The 24336-nt window shown below is 40.9% G+C and overlaps 1 long non-coding RNA gene across 1 annotated transcript; it reads right to left on the reverse strand.

Annotated features, from left to right (window-relative positions):
* Positions 1 to 20883: 20883 nt before the first annotated feature.
* LOC103632131 (uncharacterized) lies at positions 20884 to 21209 on the reverse strand. The gene is made up of 2 exons (XR_555690.1): positions 21167 to 21209; positions 20884 to 21086 (listed from the first exon to the last, which is right to left on the reverse strand). It is a non-coding gene; the product is annotated as an uncharacterized lncRNA (long non-coding RNA).
* Between the last annotated feature and the right edge of the window lie 3127 nt (positions 21210 to 24336).

The following is a 24336-nucleotide window of genomic DNA, read 5'->3' on the forward strand; positions in this document are numbered from 1 at the left end:
TTACAAGCCCCGCTCCAAGAAAGTTTGTTACAAGTGTGGTAAGCCCGGTCATTTTATTGCTAAATGTCCATTATCAAGTGATAGTGACAAGGGCGACGACAAGAAGGGAAGGAGGAAGGAAAAGAAGAAGTATTACAAGAAGAAGGGCGGTGATGCCCACGTGTGTCGGGAATGGGACTCCGATGAGAGCTCCACTGACTCCTCCTCCGACGAGGATGCCGCCAACATCGTCGTCACCAAAGGCCTCCTCTTCCCTAACGTCGGCCACATGTGCCTCATGGCAAAGGACGGCAAAAAAAGAAGGTAAAATCTAGAGCCTCCACTAAATATACAACATCTAGTGATGAGGGTAGCTCTAGTGAAGATGAGGATGATTTACTTGCTCTTTTTGCCAACTTAAACATGCAACAAAAAGAAAAATTGAATGAGTTGATATGTGCCATCCATGATAAGGATGAACTCTTGGATAGCCAAGAGGAATTCTTTATTAAGGAAAATAAAACGCATGTTAAGGTGAAAAATTCTTATGCTCAAGAATTAGAGAAATGTGAAAAATTAACTAGTGAGCTTAGCATTTGCCATGACACTGTCTCTAACCTTAGAAATGAGAATGCCAAATTACTTGCTAAGTTGAGAATTTAAATGTTTATGATGATTCTTTTGTCAATCTTAAAAATGATAATGCTAGTTTAGTTGCTAAGATTGATAAATTAAACGAATCACTTGCTAGCCTTAAAATTGAAAATGACAAATTAATTGCTAAGGCTAAGGATTTAAATGTTTGCAATGATTCTATTTCCAATCTTAGAAATGAGAACTCCATTTTGCATGCTAAGATTGATGAATTAAAATCTTGCAAACCTTATGCATCTAGTGTTGATCATGTTTCTATTTGTACTAGATGTAGCGATATTAATGTTGATGCTATCCATGATCACCTAGCTTTAATTAAAGAACAAAATAATCACATAGCTCAACTAACTGCTAAAATTAATGAGCATGAGATAGAAAATGAAAATTTTAAATTTGCTAGAAGCATGCTCTATAATGGGAGACGCCCTGGCATTAAGGATGACATTGGCTTCCAACAGGGCGACAATGTCAAGCTTAATGCCCCTAAAAGATTGTCTAATTTTGTAAAGGGCAAGGCTCCCATGGCTCAGGATAACGAGAGTTACATTTTATATCCTGTTGGTTATCCTGAGCACAAGATTAGGAGAATTCATGCTAGGAAGTCTCATTCTGTTTCCCATCATGCTTTTATGTATAAGAATGAGGCATCTAGCTCTAGGCATTCTACACATGTTAAAATGCCTAAAAAGAAATCTCCTATTGCATCAAATGAAACTAATATTTCATTCAAAACTTTTGATGCATCCTATGTTTTAACTAACAAATCAGGCAAAGTAGTTGCCAAATATATTGGGGGCAAACACAAGGGCTCTAAGACTTGTGTTTGGGTACCCAAGGTGCTTGTTTCTAATGTGAAAGGATCCAAGACCGTTTGGGTACCTAAGAACAAGGCCTAAACTTGTTTTGTAGGTTTATGCATCCGGGGGCTCAAGTTGGATCATTGATAGAGGATGCATAAACCACATGACAGGGGAGAAAAGGATGTTCTCCTCCTACGAGAAAAACGAAGATCCCCAAAGAGCTATCATATTCGGGGATGGAAATCAAGGTTTGGTCAAAGAACTTGGTAAAATTGCTATATCACCTGACCATTCCATTTCTAATGTTTTTCTTGTAGATTCTTTAGATTATAACTTGCTTTCAGTTTCTCAATTATGCAAAATGGGTTACAACTGTCTTTTCACGGATATATGTGTTACTATCTTTAGAAGAAGTGATGATTCAGTAGCATTTAAGGGAGTATTAGAGGGTCAGCTATACTTAGTTGGTTTTAATAGAGCTGAACTCGATACTTGCTTAATTGCTAAGACTAATATGGGTTGGCTCTGGCATCGTCGACTAGCCCATGTTGGGATGAAGAATCTTCACAAGCTTCTAAAGGGAGAGCACATTTTGGGACTAACCAATGTTCATTTTGAGAAAGACAGGGTTTGTAGCGCATGTCAAGCATGGAAGCAAGTTGGTGCCCATCATCCACACAAGAACATCATGACGACCGACAGGCCGCTTGAGCTACTCCACATGGATCTATTCGGCCCGATAGCTTACATAAGCATCGGCGGGAGTAAGTATTGTCTTGTAATTGTGGATGATTATTCTCGCTTCACTTGAGTGTTCTTTTTGCAGGAAAATAACAAACCCAAGAGACCTTAAAGGGATTCTTAAGACGAGCTCAAAACGAGTTCGGATTAAGGATCAAGAAGATAAGAAGCGACAACGGGACAGAGTTCAAGAACTCTCAAATTGAAGGCTTTCTTGAGGAGGAGGGCATCAAGCATGAGTTCTCTTCTCCCTACACACCTCAACAAAATGGTGTAGTGGAGAGGAATAATAGAACTCTACTTGACATGGTGAGGACCATGCTTGATGAATACAAGACTTTGGACCGGTTTTGGGCAGAAGCAATCAACACCGCTTGCTACGCCATCAACCGACTCTACCTTCACCGAATCCTCAAGAAGACATCATATGAACTCCTCACTGGTAAAAAACCCAATGTTTCATATTTTAAAGTCTTTGGTAGCAAATGTTTTATTCTTGTTAAAAGAGGTAGAAAATCTAAATTTGCTCATAAGGCTGTAGAAGGCTTTTTACTTGGTTATGACTCAAACACAAGGGCATATAGAGTCTTCAACAAATCCACTGGATTAGTTGAAGTTTCTTGTGACATTGTGTTTGATGAGACTAATGGCTCTCAAGTAGAGCAAGTTGATCTTGATGAGCTAGATGATGAAGAGGCTCCATGCATCGCGCTAAGGAACATGTCCATTGGGGGTGTGCGTCCTAAGGAATCCGAAGAGCCTCCACAAGCACAAGATCAACCATCATCTTCCAATCAAGCATCTCCACCAACCCAAGATGAGGATCAGGCTCAAGACAATGAAGAAGATGATCAAGAAGATGAGCCACCTCAAGAGGAGAGCCTGATCAAGGGGGAGATGACAATGATCAAGACAAGGAAGATGATCAAGGATTTCAGGGTCAAAGACCGCCACACCAAAGAGTCCACCAAGCGATTCAAAGAGATCACCCCGTGAACTCAATTCTCGGTGACATTCATAAGGGGGTAACTACTCGATCTCGAGTCGGTCATTTTTGTGAACATTACTCTTTTGTGTCCTCTATTGAGACATACAGGGTGGAAGATGCATTAAGAGATTCGGATTGGGTGTTGGCAATGCAAGAGGAACTCAACAACTTCACGAGGAATGAGGTATGGCATCTTGTTCCACGTCCTAAACAAAATGTTGTAGGAACCAAGTGGGTATTCCACAACAAGCAAGATGAGCATGGTGCGGTGACAAGGAACAAAGCCCGACTTGTGGCAAAGGGTCATTCACAAGTCAAAGGTTTGGATTTCGATGAAACCTATGCACCCGTAGCTAGGCTTGAATCAGTTCGCATATTACTTGCCTATGCTACTTACCATGGCTTTAAGCTTTATCAAATGGACGTGAAAAGTGCCTTCCTCAATGGACCAATCAAGGAAGAGGTATATGTTGAGCAACCTCCCGGCTTTGAAGATAGTGAGTACCTTAATCACGTTTATAAACTGAAAGTAGCCTAGAGGGGGGGGGGTGAATAGGCTACACCTGAAATTTTTCACTAAAAACTTCGAGATAGTGTCAAATTCAAGTTGCACTAGTGCAAACCGGTTCAGTTGATTTTGTTTACAACTGAACAAGTTTGAACCTGCTCAACTTAGATTAGATAAACGGTTAAACAAATGTGATGAAGTAGTGAGAGATTTTGCTAAAGACTTGCCCTAGAGAAAATCCACTCGAATAGATGACAAATCGGTATGAATTGTTTTCACACGATTTGCACACAATATAATCAAATATGGACTAACCAACAAATTAAAGCACTTATCAAGAACACATAAGAAGACACGATTTAACCCGAGGTTCGGCAACCACCACAAAGGTGTCCTACTCCTTGTTGAGGAGCCCACAAAGGGCTGGGTCTTTTCCAACCCTAATCCTTCACAAGACGACCACCAAGGTCAAGGCAATCTCTTCTCAAATTTGCTCAAAGAGCGGGTGATACAAACTTCTTGGGGTCGTCCACAAATTTGGAGACTCCCAAGCAACCTCTAACCGTCAAGGAACGCAAGGTTCCAAGAGTAACAAATCCGCACAAGGTTAAGTTTGCAATGAGCTCAAGAATGAAGAGAACAAGAGAATCAAGATGAAATCTATAGCGTGTTAGATCGACTTCACCTCACACCAAGGATCCTTCAAACGATTGAAGGGGATGCGATTTCGGGTGTGAGAGGTGAAATGGATGCCTTTGTTTGGAGGTTGGTCAGCCAAGAAATCGTGGAAGGGGCAGAAGTGAATGAAGAGAGAGTGTGGGGGGGGGGGTATTTAAAGGATCCCCCAAAAGATGGCAGCCGTTGGGAGAAGGGGACCAGAAACCGGTTGAACCGGTTTTCGAAAAACTCTGCACACGACTTTTCTGACAACTTTTGACTAGCAGACTGGCAGGACAGAGGTGACAGAATGAATAGTACAGAAACCGGTTGAATCGGTTTTAGGTCTGGTTGAACCGATTTTTGAAACTGAAGAGCAAAAACTGAAGTGAACCAAGGTGGAACTTTTGTGGGGAATAAGAGTGGTTTTTCCAAGGACATTCATGATCTAGAAAAGTATTCTCATAGAGGATTTGAAGGAATTTGAACTGAGCTCATTGCATTACTTACTTAACTTATTGCGGATCCCTCTTAATTAAACGACGATTTCTATAACTCAAGAATTATAAAATGTATACTGCCGTTGTTCCCAAGCACTTGGAGCACGCTATATGATGTAGAATTTTAATCCGCTGTGCTTTTACATTTGCATACTCACAAGATCTGTGCTTCTCCTGTCTGTAGAATAACTGTGTACATGCTAGGAGCAAACTTGTTAGAATCTCTGTTTGTTTTGTCATTTAATCACCAAAAGCCTCAATTAGGGTTGATTGCACTTACAATCTCTCCCTTTTTGGTGATTGATGCCAAAACAAACTAGAGTAGAGATAAAAATTAAAACATAAAAGCACTGGCGAGATATAAATACTTGTTTATGTGCCGCTCCCCCTAAATATGTGCATGAGTTTTGTGATATTCATATTGACTTGATATGTCAATTTGCAACATATTTGGAGAGAGTAAAAAAAACAACACATTACACAAACACTGAGGGATGCAACAGAATTATATAAGATGTGATGATATAAAAATAGCATTACTCTAACAAATCTATCATTGTATAGCATAAGATATGAAATGGTACTGGCTATTACAATAAAGGTCATCACATCATTAAATTTTTTATGGCTCTAGGCCATCATCACATGCATCACAACAAGCATAGTCGAATAAAGTTATTACAGACCCAGTGTTCATTACAAAAATAAAAGCCCATGAGGTCTACCAAACCAAGCTGTCAATCCTTCTCCCCCTTTTGGCAACGAGCACCAAAAATGGAGATAAACATCAACCACAAATCACCACAGAGGAGTCAGATCAAAGGACTAAGACACCAAGTTAGCTGCAAAGTTTTCTACCCCAGGCTGAGCTGGGGGGGATAGCTGCCCGATGGATCCTAGGGAGGAGGATATGAAGAAGATTGACCCGGATCCCCTTGGTGGGGAGGCGGGGCATACTACTCACGATCATCAAAATATTCTTCCTCTTCTTCTTCATCTTCTGCTGTCATGAAGGGCACCCCATAGGCCTGCTGGTGCCATTCATTGATTTCTGGCGGAGGAGGATGAAGAGGAACATCAGGCGAGCGGGGAGCAAATGGCATACCCATGGAAGAGGCTTTACGACGGAGGTTGTCGTCAGTCTCCCACTGACGCCACGCCAGCTCATGGACATCGGAAGATATGTTCCTGCACATAGAAAAGAAGGCTGTAATACCATGGGCCAGTCGAGCTCCCATCCCGCGACCACGACCTCGACCACGACCACGACCACGTGGTGTGGGAGATCCGCAACCAGGAGAGGGACGCGAGGGACCGACAACAGCATGTCCACGAGAGCTGGAGGGGGCTTTCCTCAAACTCCCTGCTGGATTGTTTGGATCAATCCAGAAGGGGGTGTAGGAGAGATGTCTTGTTCCTTTCTCAAAGCGAAACTAAGTCATCACTTCAATCATCTTCATGATGAAGGGGGTGTGAAGACATCCCTTGAGAGGGAAGCAGGCAACATGGATGATTTGTTGCCAAATCATATCAAATACATTGATGCTTTCAGAACTGTTTGGCTTCATAAATGAGAGCAAGACTTTGCTCTCTCCTAGGATATTCATTTGATTACCCCCTTTGGGGATGAGAGTCATTCTGCAGAGAGAATTTATGTATCTGTAGTACTTGTGCAGATTGGTAGACTCCCAATATTTATCAGACTCAGAAATATGAAGATCCTTGGCTTCATCCTTGGTGGGAGGACGAAAGTCATGAATCTTAATTTTGTCGCCTGAAATATCTCCATCAGAAAATCCCAGGATGTGAGGAAACCTCCTGTAGCTCACCTTATACCAGCTGCCTTTAATATAGAAATTGAGATAAGGAAAGTTATAAGGACTTTCCTCATCAGCAAGCTTAATCCAGAAGGTGGAATAAAATTGTGCAATAACTTCATCATTCTAATCATATTGGAATGTCATTATGTTCTTCATCCTTTTTCTCTCACAGGCCCTCAATGCCTGTGTCATCTCAGGATCACCAATGGCTTCACATCCTTCCCAGTTAATATACCGCTGATGCAGGATTGGCTGGTGCTTCTTGGGAAGAATCACAGAATTATAGAAATCAACATGTTGGCGGGTCCAGAAACGATTACCATCGATCCTGACATCACGAACCCGTAATGTAGGATTTTGGAAGCATATGTCCTGGAGAAGGGCAGACCCTCCGCTGGCAGTGAAATCAGTGACTGGCTCATTGGCAGAGCGACGAGCCTCCGCTCTGTGAAGAACCAACCCCTGGATAATGGGTGCGTTGGCAGAAGGGAGATCAACTTCATCATCTTTGCCTCCCTCATCATCACTGGTTGCCTCCTAGGCTTGTGGATTTGCCGCGGGTCGAGACCGACCGGAGGGATTCCGGGCCGTTCGACCGCGAGCCCCATGAGACCCTGAGGCCTCACCACCTTGCAGCACATTCCTAGATCCGTGCCCGCGCTTGGATCTAGACCGTGGAGGAGTTTCTTCATGAATCTCTTGAGCGTCGTCATCTGAGTTGGACTCAACTACAGATGGATTCCTACGACACACCATCCTTAAGATAAAAAGAGGAACATATGGTGAGAGAGGTAATCGATGTTCAAGGATTTTAACGAACACGTTTGAGAAAAGACACATATGATATTGAGCATGCACTTCAACCGTTCATGTGAGCGATTTAACTACAACGAACAATACCAACCTACTTAACTCAAACAGTGTTCGAGACAATGAAAATAGTTTAAGTGTGCCAAGCACCTAAACTAGACAATATCCTTGAAAAGATACACAAGATAATCAAGAACGGTATTGGATCGAGTCAAAAAATGGGGAAATAAGACAATACCTCGATCTGTCGAATCAACCACAAAAATCCCAACGAAGAGGGAGGAGATGATGGAGGAGTCCGAGGGGATCAAGTCTCCAACAAACTCCACAAAGATTTGATGGCTTGGGAGGGATTTGGAGTGTGGGTTGTGTGAGAGGGAGAGAGAAGGGTGAAGGCGTCAGCGACTGTAACAAATGAAAGGGTAAATAGAGAAAGAGGGAAGGAGAGGAGAGAAAAGAGGAGGCGGCGGCTGGTCAAGCTGACCAAAACCGGTTCAACCGGTTCAGAAACCGGTTCAATCGGTTTTGCTGCAGTGTGCACAGTAAATGCGCAGAAAACGATGTTTGACTGCATAGAAAACCTGGCACACTGACAGCACAGTCTGCAAGATTGACGGCGCAGACTGTGGAGCTGTCAGACAGCACGGACACCGACGCGACGAAAACCGGTTCAACCGGTTTTTAAGCCGGTTCAACCAGTTCTCACCAGAGAAAATCCGGTTGAGTGGCCTACTCAGCCGGTTTACTCAACCAGTTTTTAGATATAGCCCGGTAAGGCCTAGAATACAGTCAATATTTATGACATGAATAATTTTTGCAATAAAAACAGGATTTCACATGCCATTTTTTCATAAAACAATTTTATATCAATCAATCATGATTCAAATTTTAGTTCTTAAGACACGTTTCAAGAATCCAAGATATTTAGTTCACTCCTTAGAAAACAAAACCTAGTCTCATCAAGGGGTTTGGTGAAGATATCGGCTAGTTGATTTTCAGTGCTCACATGAAATAATTCGATATCTCCTTTGGCTTCATGGTCTCTCAAGAAATGATGTCTAATATCAATATGTTTGGTTCTAGAGTGTTGCACAGGATTGTTTGCAAGTTTTATGGCACTCTCATTGTTACACAGTAGTGGAATTTTATTAAACTCACAACCAAAGTCTCTAAGGGTTTGCTTCATCCATAGCAACTGTGCACAACATGCACCAGCTGCTATGTACTCAGCTTCTGTAGTGGAAAGTGCAACACAATTTTGTTTCTTGGAACTCCATGACACTAATGACCGCCCAAGGAATTGGCAAGTCCCAGTAGTGCTTTTTCGATCTACTTTGCAACCGGCATAGTCTGAGTCAGAGTAGCCAAGTAAATCGAAAAGGGAGCCTTTAGGATACCATAATCCTAGGTTTTGGGTGTGGACTAAGTATCTTAAGATTCTCTTAACGGCAACAAGATGACAATCTTTAGGATTAGCTTGAAAACATGTACACATGCAAACACTTAACATGATATCAGGTCTAGATGCACATAAGTAAAGTAATGACCCTATCATTGATCTATATAATTTTTGGTCAACCGGTTTACCTTCTTCATTAAGGTCGAGATGTCCATTTGATGATATTGGTGTCTTGGCGTGCTTTGCCTTTTCCATGCCAAACTTCTTGAGCATGTCTTGTGTATACTTGGTTTGGCATAGAAAGGTACCTTCCTTGAGTTGTTTGACTTGAAATCCCAGGAAGTATTTGAGCTTGCCCATCATAGACATCTCAAACCTGTTCGTCATCACCTTGCTAAATTCTTCACAAAATTTTTCATTGGTACTACCAAATATAATGTCATCGACATATATTTGGCACACAAATAACTCATTATCAACTTTGCGAGTAAATAATGTAGAGTCAGCTTTTCCTATTGTAAATCCATTTTTAATTAAAAAATCTTTAAGACAATCATACCAAGCTCTAGGGGCTTGTTTAAGCCCGTAGAGCACTTTGTGAAGTAGATAAACATGGTTTGGCTTTCTTGGATCTTCAAAGCCCGGTGGTTGCTCCACATAGACCCTCTCTTGTAGTGGTCCATTTAGAAATACGCTCTTGACATCCATTTGGTACAACTTGAAATCATGGTTAGTAGCATAGGCAATTAATATTCTAATTGACTCTAACCTTGCTACCGGCGCATATGTTTCACCAAAATCAGGTCCCTCCACTTTAGTGTAGCCTTGGGCAACCAACCGTGCTTTGTTTCTTGTAACAACGCCATGTTCATCTTATTTGTTCCTAAAGACCCATTTTGTCCCAATCACATTTTGCTTAGGTCTTTGAACTAAGGACCAGACTTCATTCTAGGTGAAGTTGTTCAACTCCTCTTGCATGGCGATTATCCAATCCGGATCACCCAGCGCTTCTTCAACCTTAAGTGGCTCAAGAGAGGAGACAGACGAGTAAAATTCACAAAAAATTGCTAAACGAGATCGAGTTGTTACCCCTCTCCTGATGCTACCCAGGATGTTGTCCACATGATGATCTCTTTGGATGGTATGGTGGACTCGAGGATGAGGCACTGATGGTTGTCTTTGAATTTGCTCCTCCTCCTCATCCACTTGATCAAGAGGCACTTCATCATCAACACTTTCATGTTCACCTTCCACCAGGGTTGGCATCTTTTGGGGTTGATGACCTTCTTCAAGACTTGGATGACTTGAGGTTGATGGATTTGCTTGGGTGGAGGATTTATCACCCACCACCTTTGCGCCCACATCAAAAACCTCATTAGTCATCCACAAGGTTCCTTCCTCATCATCCTTTTCTTGAGGTATTACTTCACCTATTGCAAGCTTCTTTATGGTCTCACAAGGTGGTTCTTCATTTCCTGCAATGTCATTAGAAACATGCCCTTGCGAGCCATTAGACTCATAAAATGTCATGTATATCGCTATTTCAACAAGAGCGGTGGTATTGTTGAAAACACGATATCCATGCACATTTGATGCATAACCAAGCAAGAAGCCCTCGTCCACACTAGGAGCAAACTTTGAGCTCTTGACTTTCTTGTTAAGAATAAAGCATTTACAACCAAATACTCTAAAGTAATCAACTTTAGGTTTGTTACCAGTGAGAAGTTCATAAGCAGTCTTCTTATAGACCTTATGAAGATATAGCCGCTTGATTGCATGACAGGCGGTGTTGACCGCTTCAGCCCAGAAGTTGTCAGGTGTCTTGTATTCATCTAACATGGTTCTTGCGGCTTCAATTAGTGTTCTATTTTTCCTCTCCACTACACCATTTTGTTGTGGAGTGTAGGGGACCGAGAACTCATGTTTGATTCCTTCTTCGCCCAAGAATTCTTCGACACCTGTGTTCTTGAACTCTGTCCCATTGTCACTTCTCACTTTCTTGATTTTAAGCTCAAACTCATTTTGAGCTCTTCTCATGAATTTCTTCAAGGTCTCTTGGGTTTCACCTTTGTCACTCAAAAAGAAAACCCAGGTGAAGCGAGAAAAATCATCAACAATAACTAAGCCATACTTACTACCACCAATACTAATGTAGGCCACAGGTCCGAAGAGGTCCATGTGAAGAAGCTCCAATGGCCTCTTTGTTGTGACCACATTCTTTGATTGATGTGGGACTCCATGTTGCTTTCCTGCTTGGCATGCGCCACAAACCCTATCTTTCTCAAACACAACATTTGTTAGTCCAATGATGTGACTATCCTTTTGAAGTTTGGCCAAATTCCTCATGCCGACATGAGCTAGCCGACGATGCCATAGCCAACCCTTGTCGGATTTTGCCACTAAACAAGTCTCAGACATCACCTTACTTGTTGTGAAATCAACAAGATAAAGTTTGCCCTTCAAGCGACCCGTAAAGGCAACTGAGGAATCCTCCCTTCTAAGGATCTTCACATCCACATCAGAAAATATACAATTATAACCCATTCCACAAAGTTGTGAAACAGACATCAAATTGTAGCTTAAAGAATCTACTAGTAAAACATTTGAAAGTGATTGTTGGTTGGAGATAGGAATTTTACCAATACCAATCACTTTACTCTTGCCACTATCTCCAAACACAATTTCTTGTGTTTCTTGAGTTAGTTGCAAGGAGTGAAACATGTCTTTCTCCCCGGTCATGTGATTTGTACATCCACTGTCAAGCACCCAGCTTGACCCACCAGAGGAGTAGACCTGCAAAATAAATTTAGGCTATGCTTTTAGGTACCCAAATTGAATTGGGTCCTACAGTGTTAGTTATAGCCTTGGGTACCGACACACTTCTTTTCATGACTTTTCTCTTTGTGTAGGCACCCACATATTTAACAACCAATTTCCCTGAATCCCAAGTCAATATATAATCACAAAGATAAGAATGAGAAATGAGAGCATTAAATTTTTATCCATTTGTGAAACCTGCTTCCTTCATCTTATTCTTTGTGGAACTCAAGTTTACCTTTACTTGAGTTGACTTGTCATTTGAGGAGTGAATCCTCCCCAAGGCATCATATAGGGTGGTTCCCTCTATGAACTTGGGGGATCTCCACCCCCTATGCACTATGCTAGGGTTTTCCTTATATGAGTTGAACCCAAGCCCCCTTTTCCCATTGTTGGGCTTCAAGGACTTGTATTTGGGTTCAACTTTATTTAACCCATCATTGCTAGAGCATCTCTTCAATATTTATTGACCTTAACCTGTGGGCTTTTCTTCCTTGCATGGTTAGTCAAACAACAAGAAGCATGATATTTTACACAGTGTTTACAAACGATATTATTTGAGGAGCTAGACTTAGATTCAATCAATAAGGATGAAGCATTGAGGTTCTTGCAATTCTCAAGTTGCACTTGAAGTTCTTGATTTTGGACAGTCAAGCTTAACATGCTTGATTCAAGTGCATCCTTTTCATTTGCAAGATTAATTATAGAGGTTTTCATATTTATCATTTCTTTTTCCCTATCCTCTATAGTTATCTTGACTAAAGATACTTCTTTAGTCAAGGCTTCTAGCATTTCATCTTTATTGAATAGCAATTCTTGAAGCTCTAGGTTTCTCTCCTTTTCAAGGATGAGCAAGTCTTCTTGAGCGTCAAGAGTTGCTTTTCTTTTATCTAGCTTCTCCATTAATTTAGTGATAACATTATATCCATTTAAACCAAATTCTTTAATCATTTTGTTTTTCATGGCAATTTGTTCATCATCATCATTTGTAAAATCATCACTAAATAAAGTTACCTTATCTCCTTTTGCCATGAGGCAAGTTGGAGTGTAGGAGTCATCGTGGAGGTTGGTGAAGAGTTGCGAGCTTGAAGTAGATTGGATGGCGACGTTTGCCACCACTTCCTCTTCTTCAGGGCTAGAACTTTCTTCATCTGAGTTCCATTCTTCACCAATGTGGGCTTGACCATATTTCTTCTTCTTGAAATATCCCTTGTTCTTGCCCCCCTTTTGAACTTATCATTTTTGTATTCCTTCTTGGCTTCTTGTTCCTTTTTGTTAGGACAATCCACTATGAAATGACCGGTTTGGCCACATTCATAACATGCCCTCTTCATCACTTGAACTATCTTCATCACTTGATGTCTCGACCACTTTCTTTGCCTTGTGGTCTTTGTTCTTCTTGGGGGTATCTTGTTCATTTGAGATCAAGGCATGAGTGTCTCTTGTCTTGATTGGGGCTTCTTCAGATTCATGTTGTTGAATCTTTGCAAATAGTTGGTGAGGTGTCATTTCCTCATAGTCATCACAGTCCCTTATCATCCTTGCTAGACTCTTGTCCTTTTCTTTGTATGCTCTCATAAACAATCTAGTGACCTTGGAGTCACTCCAATCTTCACTTCCAAGCACTCTTATTTTGTTGACCAACACCATTAGCCGATCAAAGAGTGATTGAAATGACTCACCCTTAGTCCAATCATATCGAGCAAGCTCGCTCTCCAAAGCTTCAATTCTATGTCTCTTAGCTTTGGGGTCTCCTTCATGTGACATTTTGAGAATGTTCCAAATGTCACAAGCATCCTCTCTTCCTTGGACTTTCTGATATTCTTCCGGACAAAGACTTCCTTTTATTATGCTCACCGCTTAAGCATTGCGGTGAACTTCTTGCATCATTTCTGGAGTCATCTCTTCTCCTTGGGCGGGCTTATACATACCTATATTGACAATCTCCCTAAGAATAGGATGTACACCGATTAAATGCGACTTCATCTTATCGGCCCACTCATCATAGTTCAACTCACTAAGAGTTGGTAACTTTCCAAGTGGGGCGGAAGAGAAGTTGGGAATAAAATTTCTAGAATAGTCAAATTGAACTTTGTTGAACTCGTTACCTTTACTTTTGGTAGATGATCCTTCGGTGTTGAGACTTACCTTGCTCATCACCCTTGACACCAAAAGTTCCACTAGGTCATCATTGTATTCAATTTTTCCCTTTCCTTTGTCTTCTTCGGCCTTTCTTCTTGATTCTTCTTCTTCTTCCCTATTCTTAGCATCTTCCTCTTTCATTTTGAGGAACATCTTCTCGGCAATCTTCATGGCGAGGTCGAGGACCTTGGGGTCTATTTCCTCACCGGAAGATGTGATGGGGATTTCCTCGAGGAGAGGATCCACATGGTCCCTTTGAGTAGACATGATCATTTCCTCACGCGGTTAAGCGTAAAACGAGGTACGAAGCTCTGATACCAATTGAAAGTAGCCTAGTGGGGGGGGGGGGTGAATAGGCTACACCTGAAATTTTCCACTAAAAACTACGAGATAGTGTCAAATTCAAGTTGCACTGGTGCAAACCGGTTCAATTGATTTTGTTTACAACTGAACAAGTTTGAACCTGCTCAAATTAGATTAGATAAATGGTTAAACAAATGTGATGAAGTAGTGAGAGATTTTGCTAAAGACTTGCCCTAGAGAAAATCCACTCGAATAGATGACAAATCCGTGTGAATTGTTTTCACACGATTTGCACACAATATAATCAAATATGGACTAACCAACAAATTAAAGCACTTATCAAGAACACACAAGAACACACGATTTAAACCCGAGGTTCGGCAACCACCACAAAGGTGTCCTACTCCTCGCTGAGGAGCCCATAAAGGGCCGAGTCTTTTCCAACCCTAATCCTCCACAAGACGACCACCAAGGTCAAGGCAATCTCTTCTCAAATGTGCTCAAAGAGCGGGTGATACAAACTTCTTGGGGTCGTCCACAAATTTGGAGACTCCCAAGCAACCTCTAACCGTCAAGAATTGCAAGGTTCCAAGAGTAACAAATCCGCACAAGGTTAAGTTTGCAATGAGCTCAAGAATGAAGAGAACAGGAGAATCAAGATGAAATCAACAGTGTGTTAGATCGACTTCACCTCACACCAAGGATCCTTCAAACGATTGAAGGGGATGCGATTTCGGGTGTGAGAGGTGAAATGAATGCCTTTGTTTGGAGGTTGGTCAGCCAAGAAATCGTGGAAGGGGCAGAAGTGAATGAAGAGAGAGAGTGTGGGGGGTATTTAAAGGATCCCCCAAAAGCTGGCAGCCGTTGGGAGAAGTGGCCCAAAAACCGGTTGAACCGGTTTTCGAAAAACTCTGCACACGACTTTTCTGACAGCTTTTGACTGGCAGACTGGCAGGACAGAGGTGACATAATGAACAGTACTGAAACCGGTTGAACCGGTTTTAGGTCCGGTTGAACCGGTTTTTGAAACTGAAGAGCAAAAACTGAAGTGAACCAAGCTGGAACTTTTGTGGGGAGTAAGAGTGGTTTTTCCGAGGACATTCATGATCTAGAAAAGTATTCTCATAGAGGATTTGAAGGAATTTGAACTGAGCTCATTGCATTACTTACTTAACTTATTGCGGATCCCTCTTAATTGAACAACGATTTCTATAACTCAAGAATTATAAAATGTATACTGCCGTTGTTCCCAAGCACTTGGAGCACGCTATATGATGTAGAATTTTAATCCGCTGTGCTTTTACATTTGCATACTCACAAGATGTATGCTTCTCCTGTCTGTAGAATAACTGTGTACATGCTAGGAGCAAACTTGTTAGAATCTCTGTTTGTTTTGTCATTTAATCACCGAAACCCTCAATTAGGGTTGATTGCACTTACATAAACTCTCTAAGGCGCTTTATGGGCTCAAGCAAGCCCCAAGAGCATGGTATGAATGCCTAAGAGATTTCCTTGTCACTAATGGCTTCAATGTCGGCAAAGCCGATCCTACTGTCTTTACTAAAACTATTGCAAATGATTTGTTTGTATGCCAAATTTATGTTGATGATATCATATTTGGGTCTACTAACAAATCTACTTGTGAAGAGTTTAGTAGGATAATGATTCAAAAATTCGAGATGTCTATGATGGGGGAGTTAAAGTATTTCTTAGGATTTCAAGTGAGACAACTCCAAGAGGGCACCTTCATCAGCCAAACCAAGTACATTCAAGATATACTTACCAAGTTTGGAATGAAGGATGACAAGCCTATCAAGACACCCATGTGAACCAATGGGCATCTCGACCTCGACACGGGAGGTAAATCCGTAGATCAAAAGGTATACCGGTCGATGATAGGATCTTTACTCTATTTATGTGCATCTCGATCGGATATTATGCTTTCCGTATGCATGTGTGCAAGGTTCCAAGACGATCCTAAGGAAGTTCACCTTAGGGCCGTGAAAAGAATCTTGAGATATTTAGTTCATTCTCCTAAGTTTGGTCTTTGGTACCCCAAGGGATCCACTTTTGATTTAATAGGTTATTCAGATGCTGATTGGGAAGGGTGTAAAATTGATAGGAAGAGCACATCAGGGACTTGTCAGTTTTTGGGAAGATCCCTGGTGTCTTGGGCTTCAAAGAAACAAATTCAGTAGCTCTTTCTACCGCCGAAGCCAAGTACATTGCCGCAGGCCATTGTTGCGCGCAATTGCTTTGGATGAGGCAAACCCTTAGGGACTATGGCTACAAATTAACCAAAGTCCCTCTCCTATGTGATAATGAGAGTGCAATACACATGGCGGATAATCCCGTTGAACACAGCCGCACTAAGCACATAGCCATTCGGTATCACTTTTTGAGGGATCAGCAACAAAGGGGGGATATCGAGATTGCTTATGTTAGCACCAAAGAACAACTAGCCAATATCTTTACCAAGCCATTAGATGTGAAAACCTTTACCTAACTTAGGAATGAGCTAAATATTCTTGATTCTTGGAACTTTGATTGAAACTTTGCACACATAGCTCATTTATGTATCTTTGATCATATCTCTTTCATGTGCTATGACTAATGTGTTTTCAAGGAAATTCTTATGCTAAGTCATAGATTGAAAGGGAAAAGGAGTCTTCGGCGAAGACAAGGCTTCCACTCCACTCTACCGGTATCATTTACTCCTCGCCGTCACTCCGCACCGCTCTCCACTTTGGTATAATCTTCACTCTTATTACTAGTACCAATGGGGAGAAAGTAATAAGGTCTCATATTTCATTCACAAAGTATCCGTTTTTGGCGATTCATGCCAAAGGGGAGAAAGTATTAGCCCAAAGCAAAAGGACCGCACCACCACCAATTTCAAAAAGTTTTTAAAGAAGTTTTTCAATTGGTATCATGTTTTTGATATATTTCAAATTGGTATGACCACTTTCAAAATTGGTATCTAAAACCCTCTTGAACACTAAGAGGAGAATTTTCATTAAGGGAGAGTTTTGTTTAAGTCAAAGGAAAAGCATTTGAAACAGGGGGAGAAAATTCAAATCTTGAAAATGCTTCTTGCAATTTTATTCATATACCTTTGACTATTTGCAAAAAGGCTTTGAAAAGATTTTCTAGAAAACAAATTTTGCAAAAACAAAACAAGTGGTGCAAGCGTGGTCCAAAATATTAAAAGAAAGAAAGCAATCCATGCAAATCTAGTGTAAATATCAATTGGTTTAATTTCAAGCAACCTTTGCACTTACATTATGCAAACTAGTTCAATTCTGCACTTATATATTTGCTTTGGTTTGTGTTGGCATCAATCACCAAAAAGGGGGAGATTGAAAGGGAAATAGGGTCAAATCTTTTCCTAAATGATTTTGGTGGTTGAAATGCCCAACACAAATAATTGGACTAACTGTTTGCTCTAGATTATATATTCTACAGGTGCCAAAGGTTCAACACAAATCAATAAAAAGATACAAGTAGGGTTCAAAGGAAAGGAGCAAATGAAACCGAAGAGAACCCTAGTCTGGCGCACCGGACTGTCCGGTGCACCACCAGACAGTGTCCGGTGCACCAGGGCCGTACAGGCTGAACTTCTCACCTTCGAGTTTCTGAGGTGACTCTCCGCTATAATTCACCGGACTATCCGGTGTGCCAGCGGAGCAACGGCTCACCAGCTCAACGGTCGACTCCAACGGTCGACTAACAACTGCACAATGCGCGGACAGTTCGCGCAGAGTCAGAGCAGCACCAGAAGGCGCACCGAACAGTGAACAGTACCTATCTGGTGCGGCACCGGACTGTCCGGTGCCTCAGGCTGTCAGAGCTCCAACAGTCAAAACCATCAGAACCCTAACGGTTGGGTGACGTGGCTAGCGCACCGGACTGTCCGGTGCGCCCATCGACAGCAGCCCTCCCCAACGGCTGTTTTGGTGGTTGGGGCTATAAATACCCCCAACCAGCACCATTCAAGGCATCCAAGTTTTCAGCCATTGCATTCAATACAAGAGCTCTAGACTTCACTCCAAGACACAAATAAGAGATCAAATCCTCTCCCAAGTCCAAAATCACTCCAAACACTTAGTGACTAGTGAGAGAGATTTTCGTGTTGATTTGAGTTCTTGTCGCTTGGATCGCTTTTCTTCTTCCCGATTCTTGTTCTCAAGCTACTTGTAATCAAAGCAAGAGACACCAATTGTGTGGTGGTCCTTGTGGGGTCTAAGTGACCCATTTGATTGAGGAGAAAAGCTGACTCGGTCTAGGTGACCGTTTGAGAGAGGGAAAGGGTTGAAAGAGACCCGGTCTTTGTGACCACCTCAACGGGGAGTAGGTTTGCAAGAACCGAACCTCGGTAAAACAAATCACCGTGTCATCCGCTCTATTTCTTTGGTTGATTTGTTTTCACCCTCTCTTTCGGACTCGACTTAATTTCTAACGCTAACCCCGACTTGTAGTTGTGCTTAAAGTTTATAAATTTCAGATTTGCCTATTCACCCCCCTCTAGGCGACTTTCAATGATTTTGTCCACCATAATGGAACTGTCTTTCTTTAGATACGATCTCTCTATTTATAAACCCTATAAGTTGTTATTGGATTGCTTCTATCCTATCCATCGCGAGTACTTCTTCCTTTATCCTTATCACCTGTCATTTGCCAGTAGCATTAATAAAAAGTGATGTTATCACATTAAACTAAAAGTTGAGATACTTTATTATTAGGAAATCAACATAAATATTGTAGAAAATGTTGATGTACAATGATGTCTTTGGCTACTGACTTGTTATCTAAAAATGTGTAAATAAATTCACAAACGTAGTAACCACAGAGGATGTTCCTCTTTTCCTGTATCAAACATTAAAATCGAGAAAAAAGTTATGAATTATTATTAGCAAATAACTTGAGGGATTGGAAATCTACAAACATACCAGAAAGTTTGGCCTAATCTTATGAGTTTCTTTCAGATCGACATGTTTTTTGCGTAGCCGGCTTCATGCACTACAAAAATGAAAATTATAGGTCATTCATGCATGCATGATTCAATCATTTAGAGGTTTACAGAGGTTCAAATGGTAAGAATTACTCTTTAAGAATGTCTATAATTTTTTAAGTCCTCGACTGACTCCTTAACAACTCAAGGATAAATATAATAACTTCTTCCATTGAAACCACCAGAAGCACCTAGTGAAAGCTGTAGAGAGGTTATAAACATAGAGGGCAAATTAGACTACGCATTTAGTTTGAAAAGGTATGTATATGAAAAGATAATGGATACTAACTTAAAATGATGTTAAATAAGTATGTATTGCATATTTTTTCTTGTGAAGGCACTTATGCAATGTTTGTAGGGTAGTCGACTGATAATCCCTAACTGTTCTTTGGTTTACGCGCACCATCACTACCGGAATCGTGTTCTTTATGTTAAAGAGTAAAGGCTATTTGTAGATCTTAGACACTCGGCAAAGGCTATTTTACACTACGACACCAATTATGTCTATATTACGTTTTCATTCCCCATGTACTATAACAGACTTAGAGTAATTTGATTATTTAAGGCACTAAATGAGTTCATTTGAAAATTGGACAAACTATAAAGTTGCATAACTTTTTAAGATCTACAAGTTTTATTTTAATAGTTTCTACATCTGAGACCGTTTACAAAATTTGAATTTTAAATTTGAAAACTTCACACGAATTTTTCAATGATAAGATGATTTCAAATGAAAAAGTTGTCAATTACAAAGTTTCATTACATTTCAATACCTACAACTTTTATTTTGGTGGTTTTTCCATCCGAGATAGTTTGAAAAATTCAAATTTCAAAATTCAAACATAGTTTTGCATAACAAGATCATTTCAAACCAAAACATTGTCAACTACAAAGTTTCATAACTCTTTAATACCTACAACTTTCATGTTGGTGGTTTTTTCTGTCGAGGTCGTTTTCAAAATTCAAAATTTACATTTTTTAAATTCAGACGTAGTTTTCGTTGACAATATGACTTCAAATGAAAAAGTTGTCAACTACAAACTTCTATAACTTCTCAAGATCTACAAAGTTATTTTGGTTGTTTGGTCATTTGTTCATCTCACATGATAGTTCTAACAATATGCACAAATTCTATACATCTCTCTCGTGGTTTCATAAACTACGAGAGAGATATAGGTTTTATAAACAAATTTATTTTTATTTTGTCATATGAAGAAATGTTCAATATATAAATTGTACATCATGATGAGTTATACAAATTTGTAGTTGAAAACTTTTTTATTTGAATTAATTTACTGCTTTAAAATGTGATTTTTAAATTGTCTTTGCCTAGTGTTGAAAAAACAAGCACTCGGCAAAGAAACTCTTTGCCGAGTGTCAAAAATAAAACACTCGGCAAAGAGCTTCTTCGCCGAGTGTTTTCTTTTACCGAGGGTTTTTTTGCCGAGTGTCCGAAAAAACACTCGGCAAAGAATTTGACACTCGGCAAAGAGCCAAATTCCAGTAGTGCAGGTCAACGAATCCGATATCATAAATCCCTTATTTATGGTATCGTTGGGTCTCCATGTTTCAAGAAACATAGCAGGTGTTAGAAAACTTCAGTTGGCATTGAATATATATTATTTAGTAGTGGACAAGAGAGAAGGTAAAAACTTAAAGAACACATGTGCTGATAAGAGAGAGGCCTAGCGCATTTCGCTAGTTTATCTCAAATATATCCACAAAATCAAGACATGTCACTTCATCGTCGTTGAAGTATTGTTGTTGTACAAACACACCAATGGTGGTCCTACCAGCGGTTTATTCCTTCATATGCCAGTCCTTGAATCTGCTCAAGTGTGTTGTACTAGTACAATGTCAGTACGTTGTGATGGTACACCAATCATATTTGATGGTATAGTGCAATAGCTGTATGACACGTGAGGGCCTAGTGGCAAGCTATTGTGATGGACCGTCCCTACAAAAATTAAATCTGAAATTAATGTGGGCCCTCCCCATAAAAAAATTAAAATTAAAGTGGATATATGACCCACATACCATATATTAAAATGTAGATATTGAAATCTATCTTATAATCAAAAGGCCGAGAAATGCATGAGTTGAAAAAGAGACTTGACCCTTTTTTATAGCTCACTCGGTAGCTCGTCCTGCTTCTACTAGCGAGGTGGTACTATCCGAGAGCGAGTACCACGTGTGACATCGAGTTGGGCTTGGGTGTTTTCTCACAACCCATCTGGGAGGTAATGACCACGTCTCTTGACGATGCATGAAGACGATGGAACCTTAAAATAGTGGAACCGTGGAACCATGGAAACTGGTGTTTTATAGGAATAGAAAAGTTTAGGAACCTCTTCTAGCTGGACTTTTGGCTGACCATGCTTAATTGCCATGCAAATTGATGTGATGACACATTTTCTTTGCTTTTTCAAGCATACACTCATAGTTAAAGGTAGTTTGCTTCTTTATCAACCTGCTCATGTTTGCAAAGAAAGATTTTATTAATGGGTCTATTGGTACCTCCTTATAAAGAACTATCTTCTTGAAGTGTTCATTCACCTCTTCATTGGCGATGTCTTGTATCTCCTCCTCCATCATTTCATACTGTTGCTTTTTATGCAGATTTAGGTAAAGAGTCACTACGCGCTGTCTTGCTGCTTTTCCATGGGTACTAGTGACTGGCGCGCGCAACGCGCGCGTAGGAAACATTTCATGATTTAAGTATTACGAATACTATTTTTTGTAAGCTAGGTAATTGTAATTCAAGCGGTGCAATGAAAGATGAAAATAGTTCTTATTCCTATTGGCACAGGTTGACCATGTTCTTTAAAGAAACCACCAGCGTACTCTTGTAGTGTTTGTGCAGTTCGGAATAAACAGAATAGATTGGGCATGAAACATTCACTAACATTCAGGGTTTTCAACATTTGACAATGGAATACAAGGAGGGTATGATACTCTGGGGAACAACAATCGTATTTTTTAGTTTCTTGTAGGGAAAAGTGTTTCCAGTTTCCTGCACATGACAAGAGATATGACATGGCCAATGCAGAGCTAAATCTAGAATGTAGGTTCTCCTGATGATATCTACATCCCTCATGGCATGATATATTATCTGCACATAGCAAAGATGTCAAATATAGAAAGCCACAACAAATTCAATGTTTCCTAATTCCAACGGCAAAGCTAGAAGCAGTGATTCAGCATGGTGAGCGCGCCTTGGCACAGTGGTGTCATGGCATGCTCTCAGAACTATGTTACTGACCAGGCTTGGCACGTATAAGACTGTCTGCAGCAACGTCCTCTATATACATCCTCTATATCCGTCCTTTACAGTCTTCTCTAAAAGATTCCATCTCCTATATCTACTTTCTCTCCAACAACGTCCTCTAAATCACGTCCTCTATATATAAATACCTATATTAAAGATATTTTTAAATTTTTAATTTTTGTACATACGTATTTGTCATACTCTCAAATGTATTGTACATATTTTAGTTTTATTAAACCGGTTGTTTAAAGTATTCAAATAGATAGAGAACCGTTTAGAGAAACTCTACATATAGAGGATCCAGCAACGTTCTCTAAATTTAGAGGACCGTTTAGAGGACGTTGCTGGAGGGAGTAGAGGACGTCCTCGTCCTCTAAATTTAGGGTACAGGACCCTTTAGAGGGTCTTGTTGGAGCCAGCCTAAGGCTGTTAGCCTGCACTGCACTGCTGTCCATCGGCGCACCGCAGAGCCCCGTGTTGACCGCACACCGTCGACTGTCATTCCTCATTCGTGCCACCGCACATCCCTGCGCTGGCCGCAGTGCCGCACAATCCCACGGTCTGCCGCACGCCGCTGCACAGCCCGACCTGCATTGGCCGCGCAATGCCATGCCGGCCCCTAGCAGGTAGAAATCCAAGATTCGACAAATTTTAAAAATACAAGGCATGGGGGACCGCACCTGTGCTGGAAGAATGGAGAGCCAACAATGGTTAATGGGACGCGTGAGGACGAGGTGGTTCTCCACCGTCGTTGTCGCCGACGCCGCAGACGTCGCCTCTTTGGGATGGACGGTAAGAAGGTTTCCCTCATAGAGTTGATTTGTACGTGGACTGGAAGCCTCCAGGAGAATCGGGTAGACATCGAAAAAAGTATTCGCGGTGAGGGTAATTTTTTGATCGCTGCACGTAGCTACTCGCTGTGAGCTACTTGCCATCGATGTATTATCGAACGACTGATGATTTAGATACTGACGTGGACATCGTAAGATCACAGAAATACGCCGCGCTTTAATATATAGAAATATAGATGGAGAAGGAGGCGAAGGGCTCCTTCGAGTAGGTGGAGGTAAAGAGCTGCTTCAAGTAGGTCAAAGATGTGGAGGGCTCCTTTAACTAGGTGGAGGAGGTGAAGGGCTCCTTCGAGTTGGTGGAGGAGGTGAATGGCTCTTTCGACCAACACTTTAAATTCTTGGCTAAGCGTTGAGTATTTTAATGTATCTTTTCTGCCATAGGACAAATCCGTGCAAGACTTGGGAAAGTACTGTTTCATCATCACACCTTAGATGTGTAGCTCCAGATCTTCATATCCATCATAGATATGTTCAACTCATGCCATCGAGTACCCTGCTAGGATTTCAGCCTCGTGGTTATGTTGGCCTTGAGAGTGGCGAAGACACCATACCATAAGCAACCTTAGTTGTCAGATTTCTTACGCATATATGTAGCTCACAAGGTATTGGATGGTCAATATCATTCACTGGGAATCATTGTCCTTGAGAAAATTACATGGGCGCGTAGCTACTACGCCGACTTTTGGGGCTGACCATATTGAGAGGAGCAGGTATATCTCAATATACCCGTAAAATTGAGCCAAATCACTCCATTACCATTGATGTATTGTTGTTGTATAAACACTCAAATGGTAGTCCTACCAACGACTGATTCCTTCATATATCGGTTGTGGAATCTACACAATTGTGTTATAAGTCCAAGAACCTCTTCTAGCCGGACTAGAGGCTGACCATGCTTGAATTGTCATGCAAACGGATGCGATGACACATTTTCTTTGTAATTTTTTCTTTGCTTTTTCAAGCATGCGCACAGTTAAAGATAGGTTGCTTTTTTGCGGTTTACTCATGTTTGCAAAGAAAGTTTTATTGATGGGTCTATCGGTGCCGTCTTATCAAGAACTTTCTTCTTGAAGTGTTCCTTCACCCCT

The sequence above is a fragment of the Zea mays genome, chromosome 7, assembly GCF_902167145.1.
Source record: "Zea mays cultivar B73 chromosome 7, Zm-B73-REFERENCE-NAM-5.0, whole genome shotgun sequence".
Classification (NCBI taxonomy): domain Eukaryota; kingdom Viridiplantae; phylum Streptophyta; class Magnoliopsida; order Poales; family Poaceae; genus Zea; species Zea mays.